Consider the following 20,738-nt stretch of genomic DNA (forward strand, 5'->3'; position numbering starts at 1 on the left):
GATGGGTGGGAGAGGTTTAGGGCTGGAGAGGAAGGAATGTGTGTGTGTGTGTGTGTGTGTGTGTGTGTGTGTGTGTGTGTGTGTGTGTGTGTGTGTGTGTGTGTGTGTGTGTGTGTGTGTGTGTGTGCGTGTGTGTTTGTGTTGCTCTGGATTTCCAGCATCTGCAGAATCTCTTGTGTTTATGGTTCATTCGCCTTGTCCTCTCAGGTTGACATCCGACAGTGCCACTACCTGGTGGACCTGGACACTGAATCGGAGACTCCGCGGGAGCCAAGGTATTCTGCGAATAAAGACGAATGGGTGGTCGTGGCCTACAAACCGTTTCTGGATGCCAAGAGGTGAGCTTGCTTCCCGTCACTCAGCTGAGAGTTTTTGCCGGGCGCTGCCTGGAACATTCACGACCATGTTATCAGTCCAGATAAACTCCTGGATTGCTTCGATGCCGTGTGCAGGGACGAGTTTTTAGAGGTGTGATGCGCGTTTTGGGCTAATTTTGTGTTTGATTGTGTTTGATCTCAGTGGGCTGGGAGGTCTTGGACATATTCTGCATGTATTTTTAATAATTATCGATATGTGCTTATGTATGGCTGTTTGGTAGGAGGGAGGGAGTGGGAATAACCGGATCCTTCTCCGGCAGGCTGCCAGTGACCAGCGGTGTTCCGCAGGGGTCGGTGTTGGGACCACTTCTTTTTATGCTGGATGTCAATGATTTAGACGATGGGGTAGAGGGCTTCGTTGCCAAGTTTGCAGGTGTTACGAAGATTAGCACGTAGCACTGAGTAGCAGAAGGACTTAGACAAACTAACGGAATGAGCAAGAGAGTGGAAAATGAAACACGGTGTTGGAAAATACATGGCCATATGCGCTTTGGTAGTAGAAACAAATACACCCTATCCTCGTTATACCTTCCTCGTAGTCGACGCATAAGGTGAAATCGCATAACGTGAATAATTATTTAAATGGAGAAGGTAGGGATACGTTCCAAAGGGCTTTCCGGATATGTTTTATCAGTAATTTATTCACATTTTCGTACCAATACGACACAAAAGCAGTACCACAAGGCAACACTCGTATTGTATTTTATCAATTCAAGGTAATGTTCAATGTGATAAATCATAGGAAGTTAACATCCTGGGGTGTACAGTACTCACCAACAGTGGCAGGTGTGTGTTCGCTCTGGGAGATGAGCGGTTGTTGTGGTGTCGGGCAGCTTTACACGGATAAGGTGGATGGTTGTGGGTTGTCAGGATCATATCAAGCACGGCAAGGGGCGAAGGAAGACTCACAGATCTCTCAGAACTGCCGGCGGCAGGAGATGGCACCGGTTTGAAGAAAGTGGTGAGGGTTGTTTGCTTGGCAGCATTTTGTTTCTCAGCATAAATTTGCTCGTAGGGAAGCAGGGTTGACGGCAGGGAACGACTGAAATGCTGACTCCGTTCTAAACTTGGGTCCGTGTCCATCACCGTCTGTGCCAAATGTTCCGACTTCCACCATTCCCTCACCGTTGGTAAACTCCCGGGATTTTCAAAATCGTCTGTTGCTTGCAGCAACCGAGAGATAGTTCGCCGTAAAAAAAAATACGCCTTGAATGTGGATCGCACCTTGGTCGAGTGGCTGAATCAGCGATGTTGTGTTAGGCGGCAGGAAACGCACTGTTATGTTAGGATGAATGCTGTCCAGATGTTTAGGATGGGCTGGTGCATTGTCAAGCAACAAAAGAACTTTAAAGGCAAGATTCTGTTCCCGGCAGTAGCGTCCCAGAGCTGTGTTACCTTCAGCTGACCCCACCCTTTTCATAACTTCTAACTTTTTTTCAAGTGTTCAAATGTCCTGGGCCGTCAGCCGAGGCTGATGGCCCAGGCCATGACAATTAGAAGCTTCGGAGGCATAGTTAAATATTTCAAGCAGAAAATCACTGCACCGTAGGTAAAACCAACAAAAGTTAAAGAGAGCAAGATCGCACATCCACACCTTGCCAAAACCAACGCGAGACTGGCAGGAGTGAGACAGTGAGGCGCGCGCGCCTGACTTGTACTGGCGGGAAAGCGGTGCTTCTTGTCCCAATAATGAGACAGTGAGACGCGTGCACCTGACTTGTATTGGCGGGAAAGCGTTGCTTCTCGTCCCAATAGTGAGACAGTGAGACGCGCGCGCCTGACTTGTATTGGCGGGAAAGCGCTGCTTCTCGTCCCAATAGTGAGACAGTGAGGCGCGCGCGCCTGACTTGTACTGGCGGGAAAGCGCTGCTTCTCTTCCCAATAGTGAGACAGTGAGACGCGCGCGCCTGACTTGTACTGGCGGGAAAGCGCTGCTTCTCGTCCCAAAAGTGAGACAGTGAGACGCGCGCGCCTGACTTGTACTGGCGGGAAAGCGCTGCTTCTCGTCCCAAAAGTGAGACAGTGAGACGCGCGCGCCTGACTTGTACTGGCGGGAAAGCGGTGCTTCTCGTCCCAATAGTGAGACAGTGAGGCGCGCGCGCCTGACTTGTACTGGCGGGAAAGCGCTGCTCCTCGTCCCAATAGTGAGACAGTGAGACGCGCGCGCCTGACTTGTACTGGCGGGAAAGCGGTGCTCCTCGCATAACTGTGAGTTTTGGACGCATAGAAGGAGACGTTGGTAGAAACAGGTTCTTCGCGTAACTGTGAAGCCGCATTGTCTGAAGACACATATAATGAGTGTGCAGGCTATTTTCTAAACGGGCAGGAAATCTTCGGGAGTCCAAGAGGTTAACTTTTGCAGGTTGAGTCAGTTCGGTGCTGCGGAAGGCAAATGTCATGTTAGCATTCATTTCAAGAGGTCTAGAATACAAGAGCAGGGATGTGATGCTGAGGCTTTATAAGGCACTGGAGAGATCTCGCCTTGAGTATTGTGAACAGTTTTGGGCAACTTGTCTAAGAAAATATGTGCTGCCATTGGAAAGGGTCCAGAGGAGGTTCACAAGGATGATTCCGGAATGAAAGGGAACGTTTGATGGCTCTGGGAAGTTGCGGAATCTGCGGAAGTTGTTACCACGGGCAGCCGGGGAGGCCGGGTTGCTGCGTGTATTTAAGGCAGAGATCGAGAGGTTCTTGATCGGACACGGAGGAGCAGACTCAATGAGCCACGTGGTCTGATTCTGCTCTTGCGTGTCGCGGGAACTGGGCCTCAAAGCCGTGGTGTCGGAGCGGGTCGGCAGGTGATACCGTTGGCGGGGTCGGGGGTGGTTCCTGGGCCTGCGTATTCTGCGTATTTTACTGATGTTCTATACGGGTTTGTTGGCTTGCGTGCGCGAGACCAGGGCATCAAGCGGCGGTGTCGAGGGGCGGGTTGGGGGGAATCGTCGGGGCTCTTTCATTCTGCGAATGCACTCTTGTGTTGGTGACGTGTTTCAGCATCCCGGCCCGGAGTAACGTTGTCGCGTTTGTCTGTATTCAGAAGCGGGGTAAATGACAATTAGAGTCTGGATTGAATACGATTGTACGCCAGAGTCTGACGCCGCCCCGGGTTGGGCGTTGGTTAGGCCGGGGTCTGCCCCAGTCCGCTGGGGCATTTCCCCCGGATTTGCCCTCCCCCCCACCCCACACAGCCCGTCAGAACGCTTCCGAGGAGCCTCCATCTTGGGCTCCCGCACCGGAGGCGCGGCTAGCGCAGTGCTTAACGGTGCCGGCGACCTGGGTTCAATTCCCGCCGCTGACTCTGAGGAGTTTGCACGCTCTCTGCCCGCGACCGGGTGCGTTTCGTCCGGGCCTCACCAACGTAGCGATGTGCTACACACAGCGCTGAAATAACGACACGCAGTCGGTAAGTCGCTTCGAGACTGGTTTATTCAAACTTCGCGGCGCTGGCATTTAAATCCCTAGCGCCCGCCCTCTCCGGGCGGAAATGACGTCAGAGGTGCATCACCAAAGTCTCCCCCCCCACCCACCCCACGCTGGCTATTTGTGAGCCGGTTCGCCTGCGCAGAAAGTGGGCCGCCACAACCTAAAGATTGAGGCTTCCTAACTAACCTTCCGTGTGGAACCTTGTCAAAGGCCTTACTGAAGTCCATATCGACAACATCCACTGCTTTACCCTCGTCAACTTTCCTCGTAGCCCCTTCAAAAAAATTCAATAAGATTTGTCAAACATGACCTTCCACGCACAAATCCATGTTGACGGTTCCTAATCAGACCCTGTCTATCCAGATAATTAAATATACCAACTCACTTTGATAATAACTTTTTGCACTTTGAACTTTGTTTGGTATGACCAGGCGCCCTGTCATGGTGATCGACTGCGATGTAGGCACGGCAGAGCTGGACTTGGTCCGGTGTTGGGGGGTGGGGGGGGGGAGTGACAGGAATCTTTGGGGGGTGTAGCTTTGGTTCACAGCCATGTCGGGCTTTAATTTAGACCCAGGGCAGGCTCTGCTGTTCCCCCAGGAGAGAAAGCGACGGAGCAGCGTTGTGATTTTAGATTGGTTGGGGGGAGGGGGGCGCGCTCTGACGGGCTGTCATTCGGTGGGGGCCAGGGCAGCCGTTCGCAGACCGTTTTACAGCTTGGGGCTCCGAAGTTCGGTGCTCAGTCCCGGCATCCTCTGGAAAGAGTCTTGTGCGTTCTCCTTTTCTTTCTGTTTCCATCTTTTTATTAATATCAAAATAGTGGATATACATCGTATTGCTACACAATTGTTGGGATTACGTTGTCAATAGATGACATATATAATTATCTATCCAGTTAATACAAAGGTATCACCACACCATTCTTGGTTGGTGCGGCTGTAACGAAACCCAGTTTCCCTCGGGATCAGTAAAGTATGTCTGTCTGTCTGTCTGTGATAAACCTCCCAAGAATCTTCAAGCTTAAATGTAGATTTTACAAAAAGAAGGATTAACATATCCAAAAAGGAAAAAAAAATATATACCCCTGTAGCGGTGTGCTGCACGCAGCGCTGAAATTACGACACGGAGTCGGTGAGCTGCAGTTGCAAAAGAGGTTTATTCAGACTTCGCGGCCTCGCTTTAAAGCCTCCCTGATCCCGCCCGGGAATGCTGTAGGGGGCGCGTATTCACGGTCCCGTCCCGCGCGCGGGCTTTTCCCCTTGCTGGTGAAGCAGGCCTGGCGCCCTCTCTGGGACCGGCCTCAATGCCGGCGCGCGCCACTTTGTGAGCCGGTTCGAGTGCGCTGGGAAGTGATTCGCCAAAAAAAAAAACCGATCTAACCAATACCAACCTGACAAAAACTAAGAAAAGAAAAGGACGTGGGCTGTTTATAACATAAAATAAAACAGGACCACCGGCTCTGAACCTCCCTGTATATATTAACGCAAGAGAACAGGTTCGGAAAGAGGTCAGACCACATCCTATGAAAGTGTTGACTAAATGGCCTCCAAGCCTGTTCAAATTTAACAGAAGGATCGTGTACAGCACTTCCGATTTTTTTTCCAAGTTTAAAACATAACATAGTTTGAGAGAACCACTGAAACGTGGTGGGAGGATTAACCTCCTTTCCAATTCAGCAAAGCAGATCTTTTAGCCGTTAACGCAGTCATCTGAGGTTAAATCTGAGCGCTCTCCTTGTGTGACTGTGTGGGTTTCCTCCGGGTGCTCTGGTTTCCTCCCACAGGCCAAAGGCGTACGGGTCAGTTGGTTAATCGGTCACTGCAAATTCTCCCGGGAATAGTCTACTTAGGGCCCCGTTACGCGGCTGGCGTCCCGGGGCAGCGATGAAGGTCCTCCGTCTCTGGCGGTGTTCGGGGGCTTCCCTCCTCGTGTCAGTAGCTTCCTCTCGGTTTTCACCACCGTCAAGTCCCGGGTGGAGGCTCGGGAGTACCGCCGCACTCAGAGGCCGAGGGATTCTTCGTCGCAGGCAACGCGCACAAAATGCCAGAGGAACTCGGCAGGCCAGGCAGTGTCTGCGGGGGAAAAGAAAATACAGTTGATGATCGGGCCGAGACCCTCCAGCAGGTCTGGTGAAGCATCAATGCGTCGACTGTTTACCCTTCCCCACGGACGCTGCCTGACCTGCTGAGTTCCTCCAGCATTGTGTGTGTGTGTGTGTGTGTGTGTGTGTTTGTGTGAGTGTGTGTGTCTGTGTGTGTGTGTGCGTGTGTCTGTGTCTGTGTGTGTGTGTGTGAGTGTGTGTGTGTCTGTGTGTGTGTGAGTGTGTGTGTGTGTGTGTGTGTGTGTGTTTGTGTGTGTGAGTGTGTGTGTGTGTGTGAGTGTGTGTGTGTGTATGAGTGTGAGTGTGAGTGTGTGTGTGTGTTTGTGTGTGTGAGTGTGTGTGAGTGTGTGTGTGTGTGTGAGTGTGTGTGTGTATGAGTGTGAGTGTGTGTGTGTGTGAGTGTGTGTGCGTGTGTGTGTGTGCGTGTGTGTGTGTGCGTGTGTGTGTGTGTGTGTGTATGAGTGTGAGTGTGTGTGTGTGTGAGTGTGTGTGTGTGTGAGTGTGTGTGTGTGTGTGTGTGTGAGTGTGTGTGTGTGTGTGTGTGTGTGTGTGAGTGTGTGTGTGTGTGTGTGTGAGAGTCTGTGTGTGTGTGTGTGTGTGTGTTGCTCTGGATTTCCAGCATCTGCAGATTTTCTCTCGTCTGTTTCCATGATGGTTTTGTTTGACCAGTCAGGGGTCGTTAGCCCTGAGCTGAACTCCCCCCTCCGCCCCCACCCCCCCCCCCCCCCGCGAACCTGGAGGACCGGTGGACCCACACTCTCAGTCTGACCTCTACCCTTTGACCTGTTTGGCACGGGTGACCCTGCCGAGAGCCGAAGCACAGAGCCCCGACTCCGGGCCACCGAGACACACCAACCTCCAAACCCAACGGCAACGCTGTGGTCCTCCGGGACCAGGCGAGGGTGGTGTGGCTGGAAGGGGGGCTTTTCCACGCTGTTATCTCGAAATAAAGGAAATGAACTGTGCCAAGCTCTTCCGACATCACTGCCTGACACTGAGTTAACGAGCGGTCAGATCACACTGGCTGGACGAGATTCACGGTTTTAATCGGCTCCAGTTTTATTGCCCCGTAAAGCTGTGATTTTGACCTGATTCCTTTCCCCGTGCCATTCGTCACCCCCTGGATTTGAATTCCGACAGATTCTGCCCTCTCACTTGACCCGCCGGTGAAGTCGTCCCAAACCACTGCGCCCCTGATCCCGTTTACCGCGATTCCCCGGCCTCGCTCTGTCCCAGCGTTGGAGAGCCAGCGTTTAAGGTGAGGGTGGGTGGGGCGCGCGATTTGAAAGGAGATGTGAGGGGAATCCAGAAACAGCGGTATGTTTCCAAATGGGTCTTCGGCTTTCGTTGCTAGAGTAATTGAATTTAAGAGCAGGGAGGTCACGCTGCAACTGTACAGGGTACTGGTGAGGCCGCCCCTGGAGTACTGTGTGCAGTTCTGGTCTCCTCACTCGAGGAAGGTTAGACCGGCTTTGGAGGCGGTGCAGAGGAGGTTCACCAGGTTGATTCCAGAGATGAAGGGGTTAATCTACGTGGAGAGATCGAGTCGCCTGGGACTGTACTCTCTGGAATTCAGAAGGATGAGAGGGGATCTTATGGAAACATATAGAATTATGAAAGGGGCAGGAAAGTTGTTTCCAGTGGTAGGTGAGACTAGAACCAGGGGACACAGTCTCAAGATTTGAGGGAGTGGATTTAGGATGGAGAGGAGGAGGAACTGCTTCCCCCAGAGGGTGGTGAACCTGTGGAATTCTCTGCCCAGTGAAGCAGTGGAGGCTACCCCAGTAAGACTGGGTTGGAAAGATGTCTGCGTAGTAGGGGAATTAGGGGTTACGGGGCAGGGAGGTGGAGATGAGCCCATGGTCAGATAATTATTGTTAAATAAGCTCCGGGAGAGCTTCCTTCTACAAGCTGCTAGACTTCTTAAATTCACGTGTCCGTACATCGCGACAGAGTCAGAACGCGAAGATTTTTTAACCCCCTCACGTGCAGGGATGGGATCATGATAATTCGTGTCTTGATCTTACCTGCATCAGATCCGGAGGAACCATTATTTCGTTCCCCTTTACACTTTAAATAATCTTGAATCTCGGATCTCTCGGCAGACATTTTCAGAAATGCACTTTCAGTGAGTTCCGATCCCGTCCCGCCCAGAATTCTGCGGGAAGTCCTTTCGGATAAGCAGCCCCCCAATCTGTCGGAGGCTGCTGGCACCAGTGGAGCTGCCCTGATTATAAAAACGGAAAGTTCTGGAAACACGTAGCGGGGCCGACCCAGCACCCGGGGTTAGGTTTCCCATCCCGGCCCCAGTCTGAACTGCGGAGAGCTCGCCGTGTCTTCGGGGCCTGTTCTTGTGAGCTGCGGGAAACGCTCCTGCGGCTGGCAGGCGGGGGGAGATGGGAAAATGTCCGCGCGACCTCACTGAAGTGCGCTGGCCGCCTTTACGGGGAGAACAGAGGGTTAAATCAGCCGCAGGGTTGGCACGGGGAAACCCGACTCTTAGAAGGACGGCCCTTTAGGACAGTGAGTTCCTTCAGCCGGCCGGTGGTGAATCTGTGGAATTCGACGCTGAAGAGGGCAGTGGTGGCCCAGGCATTAAATATATTAAAAGCAGAAGCCCATAGGAGAATGAAACACATAATTAGGCCACTTGGCCCATCGAGTCTATGGACAATAGACAATAGGGGCAGGAGTAGGCCATTCGGCCCTTCGAGCCAGCACCGCCATCCACTGTGATCATGGCTGATCATCCACAATCAGTACCCCGTTCCTGCCCTCTCCCCATATCCCCTGACTCTGCTATCTATAAGAGCTCTATCTAACTCTCTCGTGAAAGCATCCAGAGACTTAGCCTCCACTGCCTTCTGAGGCAGAGCATTCCACAGATCCACAACTCTCTGGGAGAAAAAGTTTTTCCTCAACTCCGTTCTAAGTGGCCTACCCCTTATTCTTAAACTGTGGCCTCTAGTTCTGGACTCCCCCATCAGCGGGAACATGCTTCCTGCCTCCAGCGTGCCCAATCCCTTAATAATCTTATATGTTTCAATCAGATCCCCTCTCATCCTTCTAAATTCCAGTGTATATAAGCCCAGTCGCTCCAATCTTTCAACGTAGGACAGTCCCACCATCCCGGGAATTAACCTCCTGAACCTACGCTGGAGTCCCTCAATAGCAAGAATGTCCTTCCTCAAATTTGGAGACCGAAACTGCACACAATACTCCAGGTGGGGTCTCACCAGGGCCCTGTACAGCTGCAGAAGGACCTCTTTGCTCCTATACTCAACTCCCCTTGTCTACTCTGTCGTTCCATTACAGCTGATTTATTTCCCCTCTCAACCCCACTCTTCTACCTTCTCTCTGTAACATTTGACCCCCCCCCCCCCCCCCCCCCGGGGCCGGGGCTAATCAGGAACTTGACAACCTCCGCCCACGTGCTCCCAATGACCTGGCCACCACAGGTGTCTGCGGCAACGAATTCCACAGATTCACCACCCCTCCGGCTAAAGAAATTCCTCCTCATCTCTGTTCTTCCTCTAATCTGAGGTTGCGCCCTCTGATCCTAGACTCCCCACAATGCACCCCGCCCCCCACTCTATCGAGGCCTTTCAACATTCAATACGTTTCTATGAGATTCCACCCCGCCTTTTTTTCCCCAATATTCCTGCGATTACAGGCCCAGAGCTCTTCATACGATGACCCTTTCATTCGTGAAATCATTCACTGGGCCCTCCCCAATGCCGGCGCATCCTTTTCTGAAATCAGCGGCCCAAAACCGTACACGGTACTCCCAGCGCCTGACCGACGTCTTACAAACTCGCAGCATCTCATCCCCGCTCCCGTACGCTTCAGTCCTCTCGAAGTGAAAGCTAACACCGGGGGGGGGGGGGTCCTGCACCAGGGCTCCAACGCCCCCTTGAACCCTCTGAGCTTCTGAGATTGCTGATAGGTTCCGGATTAATCAGGGCGTCAAAGGTTGCGGGGACGGAGAAGGCAGGAGAACAGGGTTGAATCAGCCGCGACGGAATGGCGGAGCAGACCTGATGGGCTGAATGGCCTGATTTGGCTCCGCTGTTTGATGGTCTTAAAACACAGCGCGAGACATGGAGTCGTAGAGTAGTACAGCACAGAAACAGGCCCTTTGGCCCGTCTAGTCCATGCCGGAACCACTTAAGCTGCCTACTGCACCGAAACCACACTCCTACCGTCCGTGTACCTATCCAAACTTTCCACCTGCGCTGGCAGCCCGTTCCACCCTCTGGGGGAAGGATTTTCCCTGCTGCACGTTCCCCTTAAGCTTTCTCACCTCTCACCCTTAACCCACGACCTCCGGAGTTGCGGTCCCACCCGACCTCAGTGGGGATAAAAGCCTGCTTGCATTTACCCCCCCCCCCCGTACCCCTCATGATTTTCCGTGCCTCCCCTCAGTCCTCTACATTCAGGGGAATAAAGTCCTAGCGTTAAAAAAAAGTTACTACTTAAGTTGGAACAATAAATAGACACTCGTTCTGCAGAGAGTGGTGCGGACAGCCCGGCGCATCTGTAGTTGTGAACTCCCCGCTATTCAGGGCATTTACAGAGACGGGTGTGTAAAAAGGGGCCCGAAGGATCACTGGGGACCCGAGTCACCCCGAACACAAACTGTTCCAGCTGCTCCCATCCGGGAAACGGTCCCGCAGCATAAAAGCCAGGACCGACAGGCCCCGGGACAGCTTCTCCCACCAGGCCGTCAGACTGATTAACTCACACTGATAAAACTGTACTTCTGTGTTATATTGACTGTCCTGTTGTACGTACTATTTATTACAAATCACCATAAGTTGTATATTTGAACGCAAAGATTTTTTACTCCTCCTGAGTGTGAGGTCTGTGAGTTTATAAAGTCAATCCAGTTCAATTCAAGAGAAGTGATTGTGGGTTTGTGAAATTGGATGGAAGAGGGGCAGAAGCTGTTTCTCAAATGCTGAGAGTGTGTGTCTTCAGGCTCCTGTACCTCCTCCCTGATGGCAGAGGGGAAGAAGCTGTTCCTGAATCGCTGAGTGTGTGTCTTCAGGCTCCTGTACCTCCTCCCTGATGGCGGAGGGGAAGAAGCTGTTCCTGAATCGCTGAGTGTGTGTCTTCAGGCTCCTGTACCTCCTCCCCGATGGCGGAGGGGAAGAAGCTGTTCCTGAATCGCTGAGTGTGTGTCTTCAGGCTCCTGTACCTCCTCCCTGATGGCAGAGGGGAAGAAGCTGTTCCTGAATCGCTGAGTGTGTGTCTTCAGGCTCCTGTACCTCCTCCCTGATGGCCGAGGGGAAGAAGCTGTTCCTGAATCGCTGAGTGTGTGTCTTCAGGCTCCTGTACCTCCTCCCTGACGGCGGAGGGGAAGAAGTTGTTCGTGAATCGCTGAGTGTGTGTCTTCAGGCTCCTGTACCTCCTCCCTGATGGCGGAGGGGAAGAAGCTGTTCCTGAATCGCTGAGTGTGTGTCTTCAGGCTCCTGTACCTCCTCCCTGATGGCAGAGAGGAAGAAGCTGTTCCTGAATCGCTGAGTGTGTGTCTTCAGGCTCCTGTACTTCCTCCCTGATGGCGGAGGGGAAGAAGCTGTTCCTGAATCGCTGAGTGAGTGTCTTCAGGCTCCTGTACCTCCTCCCTGATGGCGGAGGGGAAGAAGCTGTTCCTGAATCGCTGAGTGTGTGTCTTCAGGCTCCTGTACCCCCTCCCTGATGGCGGAGGGGAAGAAGCTGTTCCTGAATCGCTGAGTGTGTGCCTTCAGGCTCCTGTACCTCCTCCCTGATGGCGGAGGGGAAGAAGCTGTTCCTGAATCGCTGAGTGTGTGTCTTCAGGCTCCTGTACCTCCTCCCCGATGGCGGAGGGGAAGAAGCTGTTCCTGAATCGCTGAGTGTGTGTCTTCAGGCTCCTGTACCTCCTCCCTGATGGCGGAGGGGAAGAAGCTGTTCCTGAATCGCTGAGTGTGTGTCTTCAGGCTCCTGTACCTCCTCCCTGATGGTGGCAATGAGAAGAGGCCGTGACCCCAGAAGGTCAGGGTCCTGAGTGACGGACAGCACCCTTCCTGAGCTCTTTTAAAACCAACTCTTATCAATGCGTCAGCTGCTGGAGGTTGGCTTTGAATGGGTGAGGTGCCAGAGGCCTCGTCCCGCGTTGCACCACCGGGGAAACGGTTTCAAGCCCCACCCGTGAGGTAACAGCTTTAGAATTTAAAAAAAAAAAATCTCGAGTCTGTAGCAACAGCCACAGAACTACCCGAAACAGGAGAAGATCTGCAGATGCTGGAAACCAGAGCAAAGCAGACAAAACGCTGGAGGAACTCTGCAGGCCGGGCAGCGTCTGTGGAAAAGAATGAACAGTCGACGTCTCGGGCTGGATGTTGGTTGAGGAGTGGGTTTAAAAGGTGGGAGGGAGAAACCCGGAGAAGTAAAGAGTTGGGAAGTCGATCGGTGAGAGAGAGATTCAGGGCTGGAGAAGGAGGAATCTGATAGGAGAGGACCGGAGGCCGCGGAAGAAAGAAAAGTGGGGAGGAACACCAGAGGGGGGGGCGGCGATGGACAGGTGGGAAGGTGAGAGAGGGAAGTGGGAATGGGGAATGGTGAAAGAAGTTGGGGGGGGTTTGAGAAGTCGATGTTCATGCCATCAGGTCGGAGGCTACCCAGACGGAATGTAAGGTGTTGTTCCCCCGACCCGAGTGTGGCCTCTTTGTGACAGTGGAGGAGGCCATGGATTGACATGTCGGAATGGGAATGGGACGTGGAATTAAAAATGGGCGGCCGCCGGGAGATCCGGCTCGTTCCGGCGGGCGGAGCCCAGACGCTCGGCGAAGCGGTCTCCCAATCTACGGCGGGGTCTCACCGATGTGCAGGAGGCCGCACCGACCGGGAGCACCGGGCACAGTAAGTGGCCCCAGCCGACTCACAGGTGAAGTGTCGCCTCACCGGGAAGGACTGTCTGGGGGCCCTGAGTGGCGTGGCCCAGAAAGGTGTGAGGTAGGATCGGAAGATGTTGAATCCTTGCGGGTTGAGCTAAGAAACTGCAAGGGGGGAAAGGACCCAGATGGCCTACGGTAGCTGGGAGGTGGACCACAGATTACAACAGGAAATAGAAAAGGCGGGCCAAAAAAGGGCGATGTTAAAATGATCCCTCCTCGTCCACTCAGTCTGTGCCTTTCGTCGTCTCGTGCACCTCCATCGAGGCACCTCGCGTCCTCCGTTCCTGCAAAGGGAGAGGGACCCAGCCCCGCTCAACCTCGCCACACTCTCTAACCCGGGCAGCACCACCGCCCGGTGGGCCCTGGGGCGTCTCGGGAGCCCGGTGGCTAGCCGAGGCATATCGGCTGCTCGGAGTCCGACTCTGTTCCGGGGTTACCCGTCCGTGCGGGTTGGCCGGGTGGTCAGATTTCCTCCGGCGGTCCACAAATCGCCCCCTGGTTAGGGTCCTGTGACCACGCCGTAGGCCCCAAGTGAAGCGAGACTGATCCCAGGTGCGGATCTGCCGCCGTTACTCAGTCCTGGCCTTTTAATTCAGCCGCTAAACCCTACTCACCGCAGTGGCCTGGCGTCCCGCGACTGTCAGGCAGGGCAGGCCCCTCGAGAGCCGAGTCCTCCACGCGGGAGCGAAGCAGGAGGAATCACGTCAGAACCTCGGCCCGTTAAAGTTAATCAGCCTCGAGGTTGAACTCTCCCGTCAGCTTCACTGGGGAAAAGTCCGGTACTGCCTTTTTTAAAAAAAAAACACACCATTCAGCGAGGCGCCTGTGGACCCCGGATTAAGAACCCCTGGAAGAACACCGGTGGTAAAGCAGCGAGCGTGGCACGGGTGCAGTCCGGCCTAGCGCCGTGCCTGTGCAGAATTCAGCCTGCGGCTGAGAAGGAATTTATTTACTGCTGCTTGGAAGTGAATTAATCAAAAGCAGTTGCCTATCTGGAGGCACATTCTACACCTAATTGTGCATAATACCGGGAGCCCCCCCCACTCCCCCTTGGGATCTGGGAATGACGCTTGTAGCTCTGTCCGGTGGGGTAAGTGCTGGAGTACTGACGCAAGCGGTGGAGGGATAGAGCAGGTAGTCATATCAGTGACTGAACAAAGCGTATCTGTGTCCGCTCCGCTTTTCCCAGAGCCAGATTTTTAACCCTTCAGGTGCAGGGCCGCAGCACCGGGCTGCCGGGAGGGAGGGGGGGTTCGATCCCCGCCATGAGGAGTTTGCTCGTCCTCTCCCCGTGGCCGCGGCGGGTTTTCCTCCGGGCGCTCCGCGGAGCGCGGTCAGGCCATTCGGCCCGTCGAGCCTGCTCCACAATTTTTTGTTTTTTAGAGTTCTACAGATTCCCTCTCCAGGGATCCTGCAGATTGAAACCCCTTTGCCCTTCGCGCAGGCCTTTTCTGCCCTGGTTCAGAGTTCAGGTTTAATTGCCACTCAGAACGTACAGGGGTACCCGTGAGTACAGCCGAACGAGATGGCGTTACTCGGGGGGCCAGGGGGCAAAGCCCAGTAGCAACAGTCACACACAGCTCAAGGTTCAACGGTTCAATTTAACGTCAGAGAAACGTATACGATACACATCATTGAATTACACACACAGCACATGTACGAGGGCTGATTGATAAGTTTCGTGGCCTAAGGTAGGAGTCAATCTTAGAAAACCGAGCACATTTATTTTTCAACATAGTCCCCTCCTACATTCACACACTCAGTCCAGCGGTCGTGGAGCACACGGATCTTGGACCTCCAGAAAGTGTCCACAGCAGGAAAGAGATGAGTTATACAGTTCTTGTGACATGCACGTGCAGTTCAACTCTTTGATTATGCAGAAAGTTTGAAGTTAATAACTCATCGGGGTGATTGATGTTCGTGGCCTAAGGTAGAAGGGAATGAGTCAGCGTCCATTATTAAGGACCCCCAGCACCCAGGGCATGTCCTTTTCTCACTGTTACCATCAGGGAGGAGGTACAGGAGCCTGAAGACACACACTCAGTGATTCAGGAACAGCTTCTTCACCTCCGCCATCAGGGAGGAGGTACAGGAGTCTGAAGGTACACACTCAGCGATTCAGGAACAGCTTCTTCCCCTCTGCCATCAGGGAGGAGGTACAGGAGCCTGAAGACACACACTCAGCGATTCAGGAACAGCTTCTTCCCCTCCGCCATCAGGGAGGTGGTACAGGAGCCTGAAGACACACACTCAGCGATTCAGGAACAGCTTCTCCCCCTCCGCCATCCGATTTCTGAATGGACAGCTGTACAAGGCCTTGGTGAGACCGCACCTGGAGTATTGTGTGCAGTTTTGGTCCCCTAATCTGAGGAAAGACATTCTTGCCATAGAGGGAGTACAGAGAAGGTTCACCAGATTGATTCCTGGGATGGTCATATAAAGAAAGACTGGATCGACTAGGCTTATTATACTCACTGGAATTTAGAAGATTGAGGGGGGAATCTTATTGAAACGTATAAAATTCTAAAGGGATTGGACAGGCTAGATGCAGGAAGATTGTTCCGGATGTTGGGGAAGTCCAGAACGAGGGATCACAGTTTAAGGATAAAGGGGAATCCTTTTAGGACCGAGATGAGGAGAAACTTCTTCACACAGAGAGTGGTGAATCTGTGGAATTCTCTGCCGCAGGAAACAGTTGAGGCCGGTTCATTGGCTATATTTAAGAGGGAGTTAGATATGGCATCTTGTGGCTAAAGGGATCAGGGGGTATGGAGAGAAAGCAGGTACAGGGTTCTGAGTTGGATGATCAGCCATGATCATACTGAATGGCGGTGCAGGCTCGAAGGGCCGAATGGCCTACTCCTGCACCGATTTTCTATGTTTCCATGTTTCTATCTTGGGGAGGTGGGGGGGGGGGTTCCTTTATCCCTTTGAGACGCCCCTTTGCAGAAGGATGGCATCGCAGAGGAACGAAATTCAGCGCGGAGAGGGTTAAAATGTGACGCTCGTTTCTGAATGTGTTTCTCATATTCCACACCCTGGGGGGACCAGGGCTGGTTATTCATTTGATATCATTCGGAACGTCGCGACGAGACTCTCCCCGCCGGCTTTTCGGATCGGTTTCTCTGTGCGGTTTGCACTGAAGGATTCGCTCTTGCCTGCCAGTGCTCCCCGCCGGATAGTTGAGAGGCTGCTCGTGCCGAGGCGACCTCTCCTTGACTCGCTGAGTTCCGAAAGGAAATGGTGTGCTTTTTCTTTTGGGGGGGGTGGGGGAGCATCACGGTTTCCTAGGTTGCTGGCGGAATCTCCTCCCCGGCCAAACTCCGAGACCAAACCCTTCAGCGAGCCCCCCCGCCCCCAGCGTCCATGACCCCGGGCTCTCTTACTTCCTTTTGATCGCTTCTGGACAGGAAGAGCAAAGTATTGAGCCCGCGGGGCAGAGGGCAGCCCAGTGCGTTGAGGAGTGGCGTTTTCTCAAAATACAGGGTGCCTGTTACGTCCCGTCTACCCCCCCGCCCCCCCAGAGAGCGCTGCAGGGCCGCCAGCCCGTCGACTGCGTGCCGAGCCGTTTCAGCCGCCTGTCCCCAGACCGTAGCCCTCTGTACCCCTCCCGCCCGCGTACCCCCTCTCTTAACGGGTCCAGCCGGGCAGCTGGCTCTGAACCCTCCCCGAGCCGAGAACTTTGCCCGTAAACTTTTCACTTTTCACCCTTGACCCCCTGACCTCCAGATCCAGCCCCGCCCAACCTCAGTGGAGAAAAGCCTTTTGCGTCTTCTACCTGAGGGGACGGGGCCGGGGGGGGTGGGTGGGTAGAAGAGAGAGAATCCCCGGGGTGGGAGGGGTCTTTGATTATGCTGACAGCTTTACCGAGTCGGCAGGAAGGGGAGCGAGGAGGCTGATTCCGGGGACCTCTTGCACTATGAATGCTGTCTCCAATTCTCTGGTCCATCCTGCCTCATCTCCACGATAAGTGTCCGGTCTCCGAGCACCTCTGTCTCCCAGCACGAAGGACTTAAAGACGTCCGCCTCCTTCTGTTGTAAAACCGCCCCTACCATGAGCACCAACTCATTGGACTGGACTAACTTCCCACAGTTCCAGGGCGTTGCCGCGGGCGCCCATCTTGGCCCAGCTATGCCTGTCTTTTCGTTGGTTAGGCTGAACAGTCCCCGTCCCAGAACTCTTCCGGTTCACAGTACGTTTATTATCCGCGTGCATATGCTGCACGCCGCCGTACACAACCCTGAGATTCATTTTCTGGCGGGCATGCTCAATAAGTCCAGTAACCGTTACAGAATCACCGACGGGTCGCTCAGCCGATGCGCAAATGACAACAAGCTGCGCAGATACAAAAGGAAGGAAATAAAAAGAAATGTTGATCATAAAAAATCAATGAACGAGCAGTAAGTAACGAGAATGTGAGATGAAGAGTCCTTGAAGGTAGGTCCATAGGTTGTGGGAACAGTTCAGTGAAGTTATGCCCTCTGGTTCAGGAGCCTGATGGTTGAGGGGTGATAACTCTCCCGAACCTGGTGGTGTGGGTCCTGAGGCTCCTGTCCCTCCTTCCTGATGGTTGAGGGGTAATAACTGTCCCTGAACCTGGTGGTGTGGGTCCTGAGGCTCCTGTACCTCCTTCCTGATGGTTGAGGGGGTGATAACTCTCCCGAACCTGGTGGTGTGGGTCCTGAGGCTCCTGTCCCTCCTTCCTGATGGTTGAGGGGTAATAACTGTCCCTGAACCTGGTGGTGTGGGTCCTGAGGTTCCCGTACCTCCTTCCTGATGGCTGAGGGGTGATAACTGTCCCTGAACCTGGTGGTGTGGGTCCTGAGGCTCCTGTACCTCCTTCCTGATGGTTGAGGGGTAATAACTGTCCCTGAACCTGGTGGTGTGGGTCCTGAGGCTCCCGTACCTCCTTCCTGATGGTTGAGGGGTAATAACTGTCCCTGAACCTGGTGGTGTGGGTCCTGAGGCTCCCGTACCTCCTTCCTGATGGTTGAGGGGTAATAACTGTTCCTGAACCTTGTGGTGTTGGTCCTGAGGCTTCTGTACCTCCTTCCTGATGGTTGAGGGGTAATAACTGTTCCTGAACCTGGTGGTGTGAGTCCTGAGGCTCCTGTACCTCCTTCCTGATGGTTGAGGGGTAATAACTGTTCCTGAACCTTGTGGTGTTGGTCCTGAGGCTCCTGTACCTCCTTCCTGATGGTTGAGGGGTAATAACTGTTCCTGAACCTGGTGGTGTGGGTCCTGAGGCTCCTGTACCTCCTTCCTGATGGTTGAGGGGTAATAATTGTTCCTGAACCTGGTTTTGTGGGTCCTGAGGCTCCTGTACCTCCTTCCTGATGGTTGAGGGGTGATAACTGTCCCTGAACCTGGTGGTGTGGGTCCTGAGGCTCCTGTACCTCCTTCCTGATGGTTGAGGGGTGATAACTGTCCCTGAACCTGGTGGTGTGGGTCCTGAGGCTCCTGTCCCTCCTTCCTGATGGTTGAGGGGTAATAACTGTCCCTGAACCTGGTGGTGTGGGTCCTGAGGTTCCCGTACCTCCTTCCTGATGGCTGAGGGGTGATAACTGTCCCTGAACCTGGTGGTGTGGGTCCTGAGGCTCCTGTACCTCCTTCCTGATGGTTGAGGGGTAATAACTGTCCCTGAACCTGGTGGTGTGGGTCCTGAGGCTCCCGTACCTCCTTCCTGATGGTTGAGGGGTAATAACTGTCCCTGAACCTGGTGGTGTGGGTCCTGAGGCTCCCGTACCTCCTTCCTGATGGTTGAGGGGTAATAACTGTTCCTGAACCTTGTGGTGTTGGTCCTGAGGCTTCTGTACCTCCTTCCTGATGGTTGAGGGGTAATAACTGTTCCTGAACCTGGTGGTGTGAGTCCTGAGGCTCCTGTACCTCCTTCCTGATGGTTGAGGGGTAATAACTGTTCCTGAACCTTGTGGTGTTGGTCCTGAGGCTCCTGTACCTCCTTCCTGATGGTTGAGGGGTAATAACTGTTCCTGAACCTGGTGGTGTGGGTCCTGAGGCTCCTGTACCTCCTTCCTGATGGTTGAGGGGTAATAATTGTTCCTGAACCTGGTTTTGTGGGTCCTGAGGCTCCTGTACCTCCTTCCTGATGGTTGAGGGGTGATAACTGTCCCTGAACCTGGTGGTGTGGGTCCTGAGGCTCCTGTACCTCCTTCCTGATGGTTGAGGGGTGATAACTGTCCCTGAACCTGGTGGTGTGGGTCCTGAGGCTCCTGTACCTCCTTCCTGATGGTTGAGGGGTGATAACTGTCCCTGAACCTGGTGGTGTGGGTCCTGAGGCTCCTGTACCTCCTTCCTGATGGTTGAGGGGTGATAACTGTCCCTGAACCTGGTGGTGTGGGTCCTGAGGCTCCTGTACCTCCTTCCTGATGGTTGAGGGGTAATAACTGTCCCTGAACCTGGTGGTGTGGGTCCTGAGGCTCCTGTACCTCCTTCCTGATGGTTGAGGGGTAATAACTGTCCCTGAACCTGGTGGTGTGGGTCCTGAGGCTCCTGTACCTCCTTCCTGATGGTTGAGGGGTAATAACTGTCCCTGAACCTGGTGGTGTGGGTCCTGAGGCTCCTGTACCTCCTTCCTGATGGTTGAGGGGTAATAACTGTTCCTGAACCTGGTGGTGTGGGTCCTGAGGCTCCTGTACCTCCTTCCTGATGGTTGAGGGGTAATAACTGTTCCTGAACCTTGTGGTGTTGGTCCTGAGGCTCCTGTACCTCCTTCCTGATGGTTGAGGGGTAATAACTGTTCCTGAACCTGGTGGTGTGGGTCCTGAGGCTCCTGCACCTCCTTCCTGATGGTTGAGGGGGTAATAACTGTCCCTGAACCTAGTGGTGTGGGTCCTGAGGCTCCTGTACCTCCTTCCTGATGGTTGAGGGGTGATAACTGTCCCTGAACCTGGTGGTATGTTCCTGAGGCTCCTGTACCTCCTTCCTGATGGTTGAGGGGGTAATAACTGTCCCTGAACCTAGTGGTGTGGGTCCTGAGGCTCCTGTACCTCCTTCCTGATGGTTGAGGGGTGATAACTGTCCCTGAACCTGGTGGTGTGGGTCCTGATGCTCCTGTACCTCCTTCCTGATGGTTGAGGGGTAATAACTGTCCCTGAACCTGGTGGTGTGGGTCCTGAGGCTCCTGTACCTCCTTCCTGATGGTTGAGGGGTAATAACTGTTCCTGAACCTGGTGGTGTGGGTCCTGAGGCTCCTGTACCTCCTTCCTGATGGTTGAGGGGTAATAACTGTTCCTGAACCTTGTGGTGTTGGTCCTGAGGCTCCTGTACCTCCTTCCTGATGGTTGAGGGGTAATAACTGTTCCTGAACCTGGTGGTGTGGGTCCTGAGGCTCCTGTACCTCCTTCCTGATAGTTGAGGGGTAATAACTGTTCCTGAACCTGGTGGTGTGGGTCCTGCGGCTCCTGTACCTCCTTCCTGATGGTTGAGGGGTATTAACTGTCCCTGAACCTAGTGGTGTGGGTCCTGAGGCTCCTGTACCTCCTTCCTGATGGTTGAGGGGGTAATAACTGTCCCTGAACCTAGTGGTGTGGGTCCTGAGGCTCCTGTACCTCCTTCCTGATGGGTGAGGGGGTAATAACTGTCCCTGAACCTAGTGGTGTGGGTCCTGAGGCTCCTGCACCTCCTTCCTGATGGTTGAGGGGGTAATAACTGTCCCTGAACCTAGTGGTGTGGGTCCTGAGGCTCCTGTACCTCCTTCCTGATGGTTGAGGGGTGATAACTGTCCCTGAACCTGGTGGTATGTTCCTGAGGCTCCTGTACCTCCTTCCTGATGGTTGAGGGGGTAATAACTGTCCCTGAACCTAGTGGTGTGGGTCCTGAGGCTCCTGTACCTCCTTCCTGATGGTTGAGGGGTGATAACTGTCCCTGAACCTGGTGGTGTGGGTCCTGAGGCTCCTGTA

At 53.8% G+C, this 20,738-nt stretch overlaps 1 long non-coding RNA gene across 1 annotated transcript in view; it reads left to right on the forward strand.

Moving 5' to 3' along the window:
* Nucleotides 1–211: 211 nt before the first annotated feature.
* Nucleotides 212–20,738, forward strand: part of LOC140716698 (uncharacterized) — a 157,691-nt gene continuing 137,164 nt past the window's right edge. Inside the window, exon 1 of the long non-coding RNA XR_012096354.1 lies at nt 212–338. This is a non-coding gene — a long non-coding RNA (uncharacterized lncRNA). The remainder of the gene's footprint in view (nt 339–20,738) is intronic.

The sequence above is a fragment of the Hemitrygon akajei genome, chromosome 26 (assembly GCF_048418815.1).
Source record: "Hemitrygon akajei chromosome 26, sHemAka1.3, whole genome shotgun sequence".
NCBI classification, from domain to species: Eukaryota; Metazoa; Chordata; class Chondrichthyes; order Myliobatiformes; family Dasyatidae; genus Hemitrygon; species Hemitrygon akajei.